This window comes from Bos javanicus, chromosome 3 (genome assembly GCF_032452875.1).
Source record: "Bos javanicus breed banteng chromosome 3, ARS-OSU_banteng_1.0, whole genome shotgun sequence".
NCBI lineage: Eukaryota > Metazoa > Chordata > Mammalia > Artiodactyla > Bovidae > Bos > Bos javanicus.
In genome coordinates, this window is record NC_083870.1 from 109,499,588 (window position 1) to 109,514,145 (window position 14,558).

Consider the following 14,558-nt stretch of genomic DNA (forward strand, 5'->3'; position numbering starts at 1 on the left):
TGGCAGGGCAGAGGCACTGCTCTCCCATCCACATCGGGAATTATAAAAGGGGAAGGAGGTGTATTAGTCTGCTAGAGCTGCTATAACAAAGTACCACAGACTAACTTAAACGACAGAAAATTTTTTTAATTTTTATCTATTTATTTCATTGCTGTGCACGGGCTTCCTCTAGTTGCATCAAGCAGGGACTACTCTTCGCTGCAGGGCTTCTCATTGCTGTCGCTTCTCTTGCTGCAGAACACAAGGTCTAGATGTGTGGGCTCAGGGGTTGCGGCTCCGAGGCTCTAAAATGTAGGTTCACAGTCATGGCGCACAGGCTTAATTGCTTTTTGGCATGTGGAATCTTTCCAGACCAGGAATCAAACCCGTGTACCCTGCACTGACAGGTGGATTCTTAGCCACTGGACCACCAGGGAAGCCCAAGAGCAGAAATTCTTTATGTCACAGTTGTGGAAGCTAGAAGTCCAAGATTAAGGTGTCAGCTGGTTTGGTTTCTTCTAAGTCCTATTTCCTTGACTGATAGGTGACTGTTTCCTCCCTGTGTCTCCACATGGTCTTCCTTCTGTGAATGTCCCTGTCCTAGTCTCTTCTTACAAGGACACCAGTCATATTGGATTAAGGACACCCACATGACCTCATTTTGCCTTAACCACCTCTTAACGACCCTGTCTCCAAATCTAATCACATTCTGCAGTACCGAGGACTTGAGACTTCAACATATGAATTGCAAGGTGGGAGAGACACAATCCAGCCCATTACAGGAGACAGTTAGGGAAATGAGACTAAGGAGCTACTCAGTGTCAGGACTGGGCAGAGAAAGAGACAGCCACCAGATGTCAAGGGCTCAATCAGGGAAGACTTCTTGGTGGAGGAAGAACAGTAGACAGAACTTGATGCAGACTCATGGAGACTCCAAGCAGCCCACGGGTATCTAGATCTGTGGAAAACTGGGGTAGAGACAAGGAAAATTCAGGAAGGAGAAATCTCCCAGAAAGCTCTGATCCAGAGGTTACCTTCTAGAGGAAACCCCGGAAGACTGAATTCAAGTTTCCCCAAAGTAGGGCCAGGTTTAATAGCTAATAGGCACTTTGTTCCCATTTTTTGAGAGACTTTGGAGTTTCAAGAGTATGCCATTTGAGGTGTGACCAGTCTGGGCTCCAATCAGGACTCTGTCATGATGTGCGTCACCTCGGATACTCACGTGACTTCCCTGAGCCTCCACTTCCTCATCCGTTCAGTGGGAACGCTCCTAATGCCAACATCCCAGGCTTATTGTGAGACAGTTAAAATGCAATGTGGAAGCACCTAGAACTTGGCCAGTAACAGGGCTCCACAAACAGCAGTGATGGAACGTCCCTTAGCCACTTCCCTTAGTCCTGTGGCTAAGACTCTGCACTCCCAATACAGGGGGCCTGGGTTCGATCCCTGGTCAGGGAACTAGATCACGCATGCTGTGACTAAGACCTAGCACAGTCAAATAAATAAGTATTTTTAAAAAAAAATAATAATAAGCAGCAGTGAGATGACGAATCTGCAGGTCTTTGATTTTATAACGCCCTCCTCAGACTCAAGCCCCTGATGGAAGGGGCTCCCCTCACCATGTGCCCTTGAATCCGGGGAAACTGCCAGTTCCTACCCAGTCAGTCCTCCCCTCCCCACACAAGTCATGCCTTCCTCTCCTTCAGGTTTTGGCTCATGTATCTCCTCCCTGGACCAAGCTAATTAAAATCACAGCCCTTCCCACTCTGCCCTTTGTCCCAGCTTCATTTTTCTCATGGAACTCATCACACCTAACACACTCTCTATTTGACTCATTAACATTTGTGGTCCATCTCCCCAGTCTTGAGAATGATGGTTCCAGGAGTGCAAGAATTCTTATGTGGTATTCACCAACTCCTAGAAAGACACCTACATCAAAGGAAATGCTTAATATATGCTTGTCGCCTGAGTGAGTCAAGGCCAGGTGCCAATGCCATGGAGCAGGGGCTGCAGGTTCAGCCAGCTCTGCGAAGGGACCGAGTCCTTAGGTTTGTGGGAACTAGGTGAGGTGGGGTGGCACTTCCACCCTGTCTTTTCCTGGGGGTTAAGGATGACCTAGAGGTTGTGACCCCCAACCCTGCCCAGATCTCCTGGGATCAAGCCAGCCAGCTTTGCAGAGAGGATGGGAGAAGTGGCCGCTCAGGTATAAAGCTTCCAGCTGGAGCAGCTGTATCTGAAAAGTAAATCGCTCTCTCTGCAGTTTGCCCATTTCTGGCTCAGGAAACTGAAACACCTCATTTCACGGCCTCTGATTACCAGGGGGAAGCCCAGGGGTGGGGGTAGGGTGGGGGGAGGCTGCAGTGGTCTCTGCCCAAGACACACACACACACACACCTTCCCCCGACTCCTGAGCTAGGTAGAGTACCACCCTCTGCACACAGAGCTAGTGACCACTAGGCCTGCTGTCCATGGTGCTGAGCATCTTTCCCAGGCCCATCCATCAGATGTACACTCCTCTGGGCACACTCCAGGTTGTGCACGTCCTTCCTGCAGCCAGGGCTCAGGAGTAGACATAACCCCGGGTGTGCTCCAAGCAGTGCAGGTTCAGGGGCACACTTGAAAACACCTGTGCAGATATACATGTATATGCACACATTTAGGTTTGCACATACGTATGTAGAGTCACACCAAGGCCCACATGCCACACTGGTCCTCAGCAATATCAAAGGGCAGACTTCTGCAGAGGAGGGCTGGCCCTCACAACAGAAGGATGCTTGGAGCAGCTCCAGGCCCTGGGATCCCAGGGAGGGCTGGGACTCTGAGAGTCCCTTAGTAGAGCTGGCTAGACACAGTCTCAGTGTTCCCAGACAGGCCCTTCCAAGGATGACCCAGGACTCCCCTGTCTGCGGGCATGGCTACTGTGCTTGTGGGGCTGAGGAGAGAAGCCAGTACTCAGGTGAACCCAAAGAAAGCTAAATCTGAGCCTAGGGCCCCTAGGATACTTTCCTCGTACCTTCAGACTCTAGAGCCTGGAGAGGGATGGGCTAGGGCTGGGGCTGGGACTAGGATGGAGCTGGGCAGGGGCTGAGGTTGGGGCTGGAGAAGGAGCTGGCCTGAATTGACACTGGCGCAGGGACTGAGGTTGACATTGGGGCTGAATCAGGTAGGTGGCTGCCCCGGGGAGCAGACATAAGCTCCTGAGGTCTTCAGCTCCAACAGAGCTGGAAAGTCAAGAGACAAGGCCTTGGTTGCAATTGGTCCAGGTCTACATTAAGCAGCGGCTGATGGATGACTTGCTTTTTTGGTTAATGAGGTGAAATAGGAGTGAGGCGGTGGCAACCTGAGCCTGGGGTCTGCCCTAAAACACTGACAGCAAGAGTGCCAACCCTCCAACCAGCTTCTTGCCTATCCTGGCAGAGTGGTCTTCCCTGAAGCAGGGGAGGGACAGGATGGTCCCTAGAGTGTCCGTGACTGAGATGTCAGCCTAAGGTCCTCAGACCCCCTCCACCTATGCCTATGATAAGGGCCTCCATTTCTCCCCTCCCCTACCCACCTCCTGCCCAAGACTCAGCCCTCTCACCAGAAGGGCTCTGTGTAAGCTAGAATCCACAGTCCCAGCATGGGCCAGGGGAGGCGGGGAGGAACTAGATAGAACTGGAGTCAGAAAGAACTGATCTAAACCCGACTGCCATCAAGTTGTGAAAAATCTCTTTAAAACATGAACAAACCAGCTATGTGGCCTCTGGCAAGTCACCCAGCCCACTGAACCTGTTTCCTCATCTGTAAAATAGGAACACTACCCTTTTCTTTACAGACCCTGAGGCTGAGGTGGAATAACCACATTCAGCTCAGGGACTCTGGGTCCTGCCCTCCCACTCGGTCCTCCAGGGGTGGCCTTGAGTCTCAGAAGCAGGCAGACAGAGCTAGCGCATGGATCAGGGCAGAAGAGAGGGGAACCCAGCTGCTCTTCATATCCTCTCTCCAAAGCACCCAAGGTCTACTCAGAAAGGAGGCAGGACCAAGTTTAGCAGAAACTGCCCAGAGTCTTGCCTGGGGATAACAGTTAGTGTCCATACCATACCAAGTGGCATTTTCTGAGCACCTTCTGAGCCTAGTTTGGCATGTATATAAGCACCAATGCAAAAGTCTGCCCTGTATGCAAGAGCATCCCCCAAAGAGAGGCGAGACACCGACTTAAACCACTACCATACAAGAGAAGCCAAGAGATGTGGGCCACAGCGTTGCCAGGTAAAATACAGGAGGCCCAGTTAAATTCAAATTTCAGATAAATAACCAATAACATTTACTACAAGTCTGTCCCATACAATATTTGGGACACATTTATACCCATTAGTCATAGTTTATCTGAAATTCACAATAAATTGGGCATCCTATACTTTTATTTGCTAAATCTGACCACCCTAGTCATAGGTGAGGCAGCTGTGAAATGTGCACTTGGGTCAGACGATCTCAAGTTCAAATTCCAGTTCTCCCAACTGTGGGCTGGGTGAGCAGGGGATAATAGTTTAACCTCTCTGGGCCACGTGGCCTCATCAATGAAATAAATTCTATTTCTTGACCTGGGTGGTATTTACATGCTGGATGCTTTATAATTACTTGTTGTACTGTACATTCATACTTTACATACTTTTCTGTGTGTCTGTTGTATTGCTCAGCAACAATAACAAAATATTAAATTTTTAATATACTTTCAGTTCAGTTCAGTTCAATCGCTCAGTCGTGTCTGACTCTTTGCAAACCCATGAACCGAAGCATGCCAGGCCTCCCTGTCCATCACCAACTCCTGGAGTCCACCCAAACCCATCTCCATCGAGTTGGTGACGCCGTCCAACCATCTCATCCTCTGTCGTCCCCTTTTCCTCCTGCCCTCAATCTTTCTCAGCATCAGGGTCTTATCAAATGAGTCAGCTCTTCGCATCAGGTAGCCAAAGTATTGGAGTTTCAGCTTTAGCATCAGTCCTTCCAATGAATACCCAGCACAGATATCCTTTAGGATGGACTGGTTGCATCTCCTTGCAGTCCAAGGGACTCTCAAGAGTCTTCTCCAACACCACAGTTCAAAAGCATCAATTCTTCGGCGCTCAGCTTTCTTTATAGTCCAACTCTCACATCCATACATGACCACAGGAAAAACCATAGCCTTGACTAGATGGACCTTTGTTGGCAAAGTAATGTCTCTGCTTTTTAATATGCTCTCTAGGTTGGTCATAACTTTCCTTCCAAGGAGTAAGCGTCTTTTAATTTCATGGCTGCAATCACCATCTGCAGTGATTTTGGAGCCCAGAAAAATAAAGTCAGCCACTGTTTCCACTGTTTCCCCATCTATTTCCCATGAAGTAATGGGACCAGATGCCATGATCTTAGTGTTCTGAATGTTGAGCTTTAAGCCAACTTTTTCACTCTCCTCTTTCACTTTCATCAAGAGGCTCTTTAGTTCTTCTTCACTTTCTGCCTTATTAAATGAGATAAAGTATGTGGATGGCCCCTGGCATAGGGCCTGGTAAGTGGTCAGTTTTTTGTTTTTTGGTTTTTTTACAGAAATACAAATGTTACTAGAAGCTCCAAAGGTTGTGACAGCACAGAGTAGACAAAGAGTCCTTCCTGCTGGAAAAATCCCTGCAGACTTCACGGAGGAGGTGATATCTGGACTCTGAAAGAGGAGCTAGATTTCATGAGGGGAGGCAGAAGCAGGTAATGTCAACACATGACAACACTGCACTGTATGAAAAGTTCAGTGATGGGAGTTTAGAAAGCTCATGCCGGCAGCTGTGAAGGGAAAGACACAGACTGGGGCAAGCTGAGCCAGGAGTCAAGAAAACTGCTGGGAAGCCGGATGTAGAGGTGACATATGACAGCAACCTGGACTAGGGTGGGGCAGAAAGCCAGAGAGACGGGAACAGAGCTATGGGGGTAAAATCAGTGATATGGGGGCTTCTGAGGCAGAGAAGGCTGATGCGCTTCCCAGGGTACCAGTGCCCTAAGAAGAAATGCAAAAGAATGAAGGGATCGACTGTGCAATGGAATCCTGCCCACATTCCCCCAGCTTACTGCCAACATCTACGAGTCTCTTCCTGGATAAGGGAGTATGCTCAGACCATACACAGGGCCGGCTGGAAGTGTCCGAAGTTGCTGACAGCCAATGACTGATGGCAGTTGGTGGATAAACCACCCCTTTTCTTCATCCTTGTTTGGGATAACTTGGAGACATGTTCTATGCTGTCTGCAGCAGAATTACACTCCAGTTGTAACAGCAGTCTGTTCACATCACATTCTGCATTGGCTCCTTTCCCTTCCCTGTCTCACTTCCCTTCCCTCTACCATTATTTTCCAGGTCATGTCCCCAATAAGCTAGGTGTGCTTGAATCCTTGCTTCAGGGTCAACTTCTAGAAAACCAAACTAAGATCTGAAACTTGATTAGGTAGTGACCTCCCCATCATAGGAACTATGCAAGATCACAAAGTACAGCGCACTCTAGCGCTGAGTGAAAACCAGCTTTTATTCTTGCAAGTTCATCAGACATTCGCCCGAGCACCTAGTCAGGGCATGCTTGGCTCTGCAGAGAACATGGTCCCTGCACCTTTGCCCAGGGCTCATGGCTGGGACAGGGTCAGGATGCTGGATTCCAGGCATTCCCTGGGTCAGGCAAGACAGAGTCCAGCAAGAGAAATGTTGGGTGCATCTGTCCAGTCTCTGTTCCCTTTGGCCCACCGGCCCTAGGGTCCCCATTTCTGAGTCCTGTTCCCCACTACTAAGCGTCGGCTTTCATTAGAGTGAGTGTGAGGAGGCAAATGTGATCTCGAGAGCTTCTGCTCAGTTCCACTTCCGGGAAGGTCACTCACAAAGTGGGTTGTGAGCGTCTCAAAGCAGTTTCTGAATCAGGAGATGTTGGGAACATCATGGCCCAGGGGGCTGGGACCGCACTGGTCAGATCACTGACCGTGACCAGCTCAGATGCTCCCAGCCTCCTCCAGGCTCTGCAGGAGGCCCATGGTGCTCTGTCCCACACTCAGCAGAGAGGCGCCAGGCCCCATCACCTGAGAGACCGAGGGTTGCCTCCTGGCAGTGCTGCTGACACCAATGAGTCTCCTCCGCTCCAGGCTCGGGTTCTTCATGGAGACAGGCCTGGCTCTGCTGAGCTGGGAAGACTGGTGAGAAGGACTAATGTAAGAAATTAAATCCCCTGGTGTATACTGAGAACCCACCACAGGCCAAAGTGTCTCTGGAGACTTGAACCCAGACATTAATAAGAGACCCCGGTCCTTTTGGCATCCCCCTTTGGTGAGAAATCAAGCCCCGAATGAACACAACACACAGGCCTTTTCTCTAACAGAGGTCTGAATGAGGTCCTCTGGGAACACAGAGGAGTGGGTGATCTCTTCGGTCCAACAGGCCAGGAGGGGGTTAGGGAAAGCTGAGTGAGTAGGAAGCTGGCATGACTTGTATATCCCACAAATGTTTTTTGCTTGTCTGTTGCATTCAAATACCACATTGGGCACATAGAAATAAAACAGAAAACCCAGCAAAACATCCCTGCCTTCATGGAGCTTGTGGTCTGGTGGATAGAAAGTTAAAAATAAAATTATAAAACAAAATACACAAAATGTGTCGGTGATGCATGCTATGGAGAAAAATAAAGTGGAGAGAAGGAAGCAGGAAGTGCTAGAGGAAGAGAACGTTGGCAGTTAAAGAAGAAGGTCATGAAAGGTACCCCTGAGAAGGTACAGAGAACTGGGACGGGGAGGGGTGCAGAGCAAGAGAAGAGCAAGTGCAAAGGCCCGGAGGCAGGAGCCTGCTTGGCGTGGTCAAGAAAAGGCCAGGAAGCCAGTGCAGCTAAAGCAGAGCAAGCATGGGAGGCGCAGCAGGGAGTGAAGTCAGGGAGGCCGTGGGGGCCAGAGTGTGTAAGAGCCTCAAGGCCATAGTGAGGGCAGCAGTTTTCTCTCTAAGTGAGATGGGAAGCCAGCAAAGGGGTTTTCATCAAAGGAACAGTGTGCTCGGATATGCGGATGATAGACGGGAATAGGGAGAGGAAGGACAGAGTCAGGGTGCCCCGTGATGAGCCCCCTGGGATGAGGCTGGTGGGAATGGTCAGATTCTTGCTATACGGAAATTAGAGGCAACAGATTTGGTGACAGATCAGATTTGGGGATGCTGGGTATGAGAGAGAGGAGAAAAAGATGAGACTTAGGGTTGCACAGCCTGAAGGGCAGGGTACCACCCTCTGTGATAGGGAAAGCCACAGGGGCAGCTTGCCAGAGTAAGTCAGGATTTCCAAGGACGGAAGAATGGCAAGGGCTTTGGGCCTCCATGGTGAGTAAGGAAGTAAAGAATCTGCCTGCAATGCAGGAAACCAGGGTTCGATCCCTGGGTCAGGAAAATTCCCTGAAGAAGGGAATGGCTACCCACTCCAGTAGTCTTACCTGGAGAATTCCACGGAGAGGCTACAGTCCTTGGGATTGCAAAGAGTCAGACATGACTGAGTGACTAACACTGTCACACTTTGCAGGCTGACGGAACAGCACAGAAAACAGTGAACACACCCAGTATGGCCTGGGGCCCCCGTGTGCTCCTGAGGGCTGCAACAGCCTGGAATACGTGGTGCGGCCAGGGTGGGGTGGCTGGAGGAGGAGCAGGAAAGGTCGACTGAGGCTGCCTTGGCATTTGGACTGATCCCGGGAGAGCCCACCAAGACTCCGAGAAATAGAGTGAAGAGGGTCTGAGTCACCGCTTAGAACAATCACTCCAGCCACACTGTGGACCCCTCATTGCAGAGGGAGAAGCTCGAGACAGGGACTTCACAGGGCAGCCAGCCGTGGCTTGGCTGAGTGGCAGGAGAGGGTGAGCCTGAGTTTGGGCAGCAGTCGTGGAGGGGAGAGGAGACCTCTCTGGCAGAGACCCCTGGTGGGGAGCCTGGTGGCCAACTGGCAAGTAATGGAAAGAGGGTGTCAATGACAACAACCAGATTCCTAATCGGGGCGCTGAGTGGTCTGAGACCATATAAAAGAAAGGAGGGATGGGCAGGCATCTGGGGGTCACAGACCATAGGTGTGACGAGGGCCAGGGATGGGCCCCAGGCTGAGCGATGCCAGCACCCAGCTCAGGCCCAGGTACAAGAGGCCTTTCCACTCTGTCCACCAGGGCAGGATGCAGCACGGGCCTCAGTCAAATGGACCCTCAGCCCCAGAGGGCCCCAGGCCTGAGAGAGATGCCAGACTGGGCACCCAAGTTGGGGCAGCGGCTCCATTTCCAAGGTCAAGGCCCGGGCCCGGCAGGACCCCGCTCCCCTCGCTCCCATTTCAGCTGATATAAAACTAAGCGGCACTGGGCCTGCATGCTCTTCACATCAGCACAACAAGATGCTTAGTCAATAAAATAGTTGAGCCAAGTGAACTCAGCATGCGACTCCAAGAGGAGTTTTTTTTCCAGGGGAAATGTTATCATTTTCCATTCCTGTTTAATGAATCATGGGAATTATAGCAACATTACAAATGGCTTTTTGTGCAGGCTATTACTTTGTTTCTGCAGGGTTCTAATGGCAGGCTCGCTTCACTGAAGGCTCAGCCTGCCCCCGGCTAAGAAGAATAATGGTATTATTATAAGCACTCCCCTTACAAGGCTCCGGCCCAGGAGGGGTGGTCACCCAGGACCTTATGAATTGGGTCTAAAGTGGGAAGCCCCGAGTGATTGATTTGGGAATTTCCCAGGGAGTCTGCACAGGGCGCTGTCTGCTGAGACCGGGCACGGCTAAGCCGTGTCTCCCAGGGCTCAGGTCGAAAAATCGGTGAGGGGGTTGGAGAGGGGGAGGATGGGTGAGCGCTTTTCCTGAACTGAGTGTGGAATGGAGGGCGTGGAGGTGAACAGGCCAAATTCAGTCCTCAAGGGATGTGGGGTGCTCAGAGATGGGGACCACAAGAGCCCACTAGCCTGGTCCCTGTCCATGGAAGCTTCCAGACAAGGCAGGGACAGAGGAGAGAAGAAGGCAGGGTGGAGGCAGGCAGGCTTCCAGTCCTCACCTGTGATAGCCAGCTGAGTCAGGCGCAGTGCACAGAGAAAGCTGTAGGTGCAGCTGGCCCTTCCCCAGCCCCCGGCCCCCTCGCACTCCCAAGCGAGCATGGGCCATAGCCGGTGGCCTCCTTGAGAATACCCAATCTGCCCAGAGCAAAGGCTTGCTGCCTAGCTGTAAGAATAAGCTCCACAGTCTTGCTTCTTTTAAGCCCATCTCCTGCTATCTACAATGTCATTCCGTGCGTGTCTTAAAGGGCGATTTGACCACTGTAGTAGGATCCATTTGGGGTGGCCTCCTGGCTCACGAAAACCTGCCTGGCCACAGTTGATTGGCTTAGGATGGATCCCCAACCCAAACTGAGCCATCAGATTCTGCCCCCCACAATGTAAGGGGCAAGAGAAGTTTCACTTGATCACTGCTGTCCCTTCAGCACCTTCCTGAATCCTGCCTGTTGCACAGGAGGGGCTTAATAAATATTTATGGAACAAATGAACCAACCAACGAATGAATGAATGAGCCTCTGTGAGGAATTTGGAATTCTTAACTGGGAAACAGAGGCTGGGACCTGTGGAACTGAGTCACATTAGTTCCAGGAGCTAGATACTGAGCACATAAGCTGCTCCCTGGAGAGAAGAGCCATCTCTCCTGACTTCCAGGATCCTTGGGGCTCCTTTGGTCCTGACCTCTCAAAGCTGCCGGTTCTCCTCTGTCACCTCTTAAACTTTGAGGTGGCCCAACACCCGACTAAATTCTCTTTCTCTTTTTAAAAAATATTTATGTATGCCTGTGTTTATTTGGCGGCCTTGGGTCTTCGTTGTGTCAAGCAGGACCTTTCATCGTGATGCATGGCCTCGCTAGTTGCAGCTGGCAGGCTCTGGAGGGTGAGGACTCGGTAGTGCTAGCACACGGGCTTAGCTGTCTCGCCGGATGTGGGATCCTAGTTCCCCGACCGGGGATCGAACCCGTGTCCCCTGCATTGCAAGGTGGATCTGAATCACTGGACCACCAGGGAAGTCCCTAAATTCCCTCTCTTGAGTCAGTCTATTTCTGTTGCTTGCAACCAAAAAGCCTTGACCAACCTGATGGGAAATCTTGCTCCCTGACACGTCCTGTTCCCCCACCTGGCTGCTTCTCTCAGAGTCATACCTATCCTAGCTGTGCCTGGGGCGGAACCCAGCTGTGCCCATGGTCACCATCACCAGCTCTTGATGGGCTCTGGCTCTGGGGCTGCAGGGACCCAGAGGCAGGGAGGGTCCACAGGGGGATGTGGGAGGTACTGATCTCTCCCTGCAGGGCCCTCACCGTGGACCCCAGCCTCAGATGTGGGCTCTCAGGGGGCAGGGGAGCCTCACTCAGGTCAGAGACTCCTGCTGTGTATGCCCAGGGCCCAGCGGAGCAGTGCCTGACTCCTCGACCACCTCCCACCTTGCACACACAGAGGGGAGGGACGTGATGGAATCCAGAGTCCTGAGAAAATCTGAGTTAGGAGCTGGAGCAGGAGGAAAGGCCGCCCCAGCCCCCAGAGGCTGCTGCTCTTCGCCTGGCTGGATCGAGTCTTTTCTTTCCTTTCTTCCGCCCTCGCCCCGGGCGCCGGGATACTAATTATAATGACCCGGTGAGTTACAAGACGGTGAAATTGCTTCCACCTGACGTTGTCACGGGCTGGGGAGAAATACCAGGAATGGAAATTAAACTGTGCCAGCAGGCCTGAAGGGGTGGGAGCAGAGGGCGGGAGGAGGGGGCGGAGGTGGGAGAAGCCCCCGCAGCTTATAAAGTAGTGCTTACGAAGTGTTGGGAAGATGCATCCTTGGCAGACACAGAAACGACTGGAGCCTGGCGGTCGGCTACTGGTCGCGGGACACAAGGTGCTGCAGCGGAGGGCAACCAGGGTGGGCAGAAGTACCACGGCCGCCTGGACCCCCACGGACACAACAGCAGAGAGCTGCGGCGGAGGCTGGGGCGGGGGGAGACCCAGCTGCCCAAACAGACAACAGACACATACACTCCGACATGTGATCCTCCTCTCTGGCGGGCTCTGGGAGAGATGGAGGAGAGGCAAGGGGTAACCAGAGCCCAGCCTGACCTCGCAGCCACCCTGTCACAGAACCTCGCCTGAAGAAATTCTCCCCTCTCAATCCAGCCCATCTCTCCCTGAGTCCTGTCTGCCCACCAGCTCCGCTGTGACCTTTCCAGGTGGAATTCTTACAGGCTCGACCAGCAAGAAGATCCAGGATGGAGGGAGGGAGAGTCCCACCCCAAGGACGTGGGAGTCTGCATCTCTGAGGCTTATGGTCGGCTCCACGGAAACTGCCCTGCTGGGATCAATCATCTGAGTCACTGAGGCCTTCTTTTCAGGTGCCAGCTGCAGGCTGAGGTTGGCCCCTCAGGTTCCACCAAACCTTTAAGGGATGGATCACTCCAGCACTGTTTAAACTGTTCCAGGATATAGAAAAAGAAGGAAAGTGTCTAGATTACTTTTATGAAGTGAGCATAGCACTGATAGAAATACCAATACCCAAATGGAGAAACACAGAAAAATGACAGGTCAATTTCACATTAATCTCTCTGTAAAAATTCTAAATAAAAGAGTGGCACACAGAATCCAGCAACACAGGAAAAGAACAGTATATTGTGATCAAGTGGGGTTTAAGAAACACTAGGTCGTTAGTGTCAAGACATCTATTAACGTAATTTACCACATTAGAGAATCTAAGCATAAATTATCTGCAAAAATCAGAAATCATTCTTAATTTTAAAAATTCTTAATGAAATAAGAACAGCTTCTTTTCTTTTTTAAATTTATTTTATTGAAGTATAGTTAACTTACAATATTGTGTTCATTTCTGCTATACAGCAAAGTGATTCAGTTATACATACATATATTCATTTTCATATTCTTTTCCACTATGGTTTATTACAGGATATTGATATGGTCCCCTATGCTATACAGTAGGGCCTTGTTGTTTATCCACTATGTATATAATTGTTTGCATATGCTAATCCCAATCCATCCCTCCCCCATTCCCTCACCCCCTTGGCAACCACAAGTCAAACAGCTTCTTCTCAACATGATAAATTATTTCCATCTTAATCCCAAATGAGGAAATTCTAAAAGCATTCTCATTAAAGTCAGGAACAAGACTGGGACATCCAGTATCTTCACTATGACTGACTTTGTTCTGGAAACATCATCTAAAATGATTAAGAGAAATCACTTAACTATATGAAAATTGAAAAGGGTAGGTAAAATTATCATTATTTGCAGAAGACAAGCATTTATAACTGGTACAGCCAACAGAATCAACTGAAAAACTATTACCAACAATAAATTCAATAATGTGGCTAGCTACAAAATTAATGTGCAAATATCAACGGCCTTCATGTTTAAAAATGAAAGCCAGTTAAGACATATAATGAAAGAGCATAGGGTATTTACAATTACAACAAGAAAAATAAAATGTCTAGGAGTATGAAGCAAACATTTATAAAGAAAACCCGAAAATGCCACCAAGGTATCCAAAAGATGACTTGAACAAAGAGAAAGGCGTATCATTCTTGGACAGGAAGAACAGACGTCATAAAGCCATACTGGCTTTCCCTTAGTTAACTTATAACATTTACGTGTTTCAGCGAAAGTACCAAGGGGAATTTTTAATGAAACAAAGTGACGTTGAGGTTCATATGGGAAAATGAACATGCAAAATAGCCAGGAAAATTCTGAAAAGAAGAGTAATGAGGGGAGGCTAGTCCTATCAATTATGTAAGTACAGCCTAGAACAGCAGTCATTTGAATAATATGGTAGTGACTTATGAGCAGACAACCATGTCAACAGAACAGAAAGCACAAAAACAAATCCAAAAGCACAGGAGCATTTAGTCTATGAGAAAGGTAGCCTTGAAGGCACTGAGGGGAAGATGAACTACTCAGTAACGTTACTGGGACAACTGTGAAGCCACTGAGAAAATATTAAATTAGTTCCATACCACACACCTATACTAAAATCAACTCTGGATGGATCATAGATTGAAATATTTTTGAATGAAATAAGTAGCCTAGATGAAATAATAAGGGAATTTTTTTTTTTAATGATGTTAATTCTGGTGCTGGAGAAGACTCTTGAGAGTCCCTTGGACAGCAAGAAGATCAAACCCAGTCAATCCCAAAGAAAATCAAATCCAATGAATATTCATTGGAAGGACTAATGTTGAAGCTGAAACTCCAATACTTTGGCCACCTGATGCGAAGAAACAACTCATTGGAAAAGACCCTGATGCTGGGAGGGATTGAGGGCAGGAGGAGGAGGCAGTAGAGATGGCTGGATGGCATCACTGACTCAGCGGACAGAGTTTGAGCAAACGCTGGGAGATAGTGAAGGACAGGGAAGCCTGGTGTGCTGCCGTCCATGGAGTCACAAAGAGCTGGACATGACAGCAACTGAATGACAACAATGCGGGAAAGGCCTTTGACAAGACACCCAGAAGCCAAAGCAAATCCCTGATAAATCTGGCTATATATTAATAAAAATAGAATACTCCTTGCTGGCAGAAAGCACC

General features: G+C 49.6%; 1 long non-coding RNA gene across 1 annotated transcript; it reads right to left on the minus strand.

Annotated features, from left to right (window-relative positions):
- Positions 1 to 6,478: 6,478 nt before the first annotated feature.
- LOC133244833 (uncharacterized) lies at positions 6,479 to 14,252 on the minus strand. Its single transcript, XR_009735530.1, has 3 exons — positions 12,211 to 14,252; positions 11,790 to 12,039; positions 6,479 to 11,666 (listed from the first exon to the last, which is right to left on the minus strand). It is a non-coding gene; the product is annotated as an uncharacterized LOC133244833 (long non-coding RNA).
- Positions 14,253 to 14,558: the final 306 nt, after the last annotated feature.